Genomic DNA, 1440 nt, shown 5'->3' on the forward strand with positions numbered 1-1440 from the left:
AATTGCTTGAACTCGAGAGGTGGAGATTGCAGTGAGCCAAGATCACCTCATTGCACTCCAGCCTGGGTAACAGAGCGAGACTATGTCTCAACAACAACAACAAAATAATAATAATAAAAGTCAGTGCTGGGTACATAGGATACTGAGTAACTATTTCTTTTCATGGCTTGGTTGTGAATTTCGTGGATCTCCCTCTGTGACCTTGGGCAAGTTGTGTAGCTCCTTTGAGCCTTCAGTTCCTTATCTGTCTGAGGAGAACAAATTCCAAACTCATTGTGAGAACTCAAGGGGCGATGTATGTAAAACTTTCAATTAGAAGTTCTCATGAGATCTCCCAGCAGCCACCGCTCTTCCTCTTTCCTTAAGCAGCCTGAGGTAATCTGTGAAAATGGTTCGCTATTCACTTGACCCAGAGAACCCCATAAAATCATGCAAATCAAGAGGTTCCAATCTTCGTGTTCACTTTAAGAACACTCGTGAAACTGCCCAGGCCATCACGGGTATGTATATATGAAAAGCCACAGAGTATCATTCCGACGTTACAATGGTGGAGTTGGCAGGTGCGCCCAGGCCAAGCAGTGGGGCTGGACACAAGGTCAGTGGCCCAAAAAGAGTGCTGAATTTTTGCTGCACATGCTTAAAATTTCAGGGAGTAATGCTGAACTTAAGGGTTTCCATGTAGATTCTCTGGTCATTGAAGATATCCAAGTGAACAAGCACCTAAGATGCTCTGCCGGACCTACAGAGCTCGTGGTCAGATTAACCCATACATTAGCTCTCCCTGTCACATCGAGATGGTTCTTACTGAAAAGGAACAGATTGTTCCTAAACCAGAAGAGGAGGTTGCCCAGAAGAAAAAGATATCCCAGAAGAAACTGAAGAAACAAAAACTTATGGCACAGGAGTAAATTCAGCATTAAAATAAATGCAATTAAAAGTGGGGGGGACTTTGAATCCCTAGAACTCAATAAGGCTGAGAGAAAGGGAAGGTGTAGAGGTAAGCTGGGTGCCTGGTGCTCAGACCCCAGGCTGGGGACTTCCACAAGGCAGTCTGTTGTTCTTTGTCACAACCCAGGGAAGTGGGAACTGTCACTCCTTTCACAAGCTCACCCCCTAAGCTTCAGAGGCCTTTACCTGTCAATAGAGCTCTTTCCTGTCCCAGCCAGGAGCTGGAGCTGGACACTGCAGTGGCACCCTTGACAGAGGAGGAAGGAGGTAAGACAGGCAGATAGATAGAACAGAGGAGGGTCTCCGAGATCACAAAAACACCGCGAGTCAAGGGGTAAATGAACATTTGAGAGAGGACCTGGAAGGCCAGTTGCAAGAAGACCGGATTAAAGAAGTCTTGAGACCAGGAGCAGTGGCTCACGCCTATAATTCCAGCATTCTGGGAGTCCAAAGAGGGAGGATCACTTGAGCCCAGGAGTTCAAGACCAGCCA

The 1440-nt window shown here is 46.7% G+C and overlaps 1 pseudogene; it reads left to right on the plus strand.

The window, feature by feature from the left end:
* Nucleotides 1–372: 372 nt before the first annotated feature.
* Nucleotides 373–921, plus strand: LOC105509747 (annotated as a pseudogene).
* The last annotated feature ends 519 nt before the right edge of the window (nt 922–1440 follow it).

This window comes from Colobus angolensis, unplaced genomic scaffold (genome assembly GCF_000951035.1).
Source record: "Colobus angolensis palliatus isolate OR3802 unplaced genomic scaffold, Cang.pa_1.0 Scaffold18, whole genome shotgun sequence".
Classification (NCBI taxonomy): domain Eukaryota; kingdom Metazoa; phylum Chordata; class Mammalia; order Primates; family Cercopithecidae; genus Colobus; species Colobus angolensis.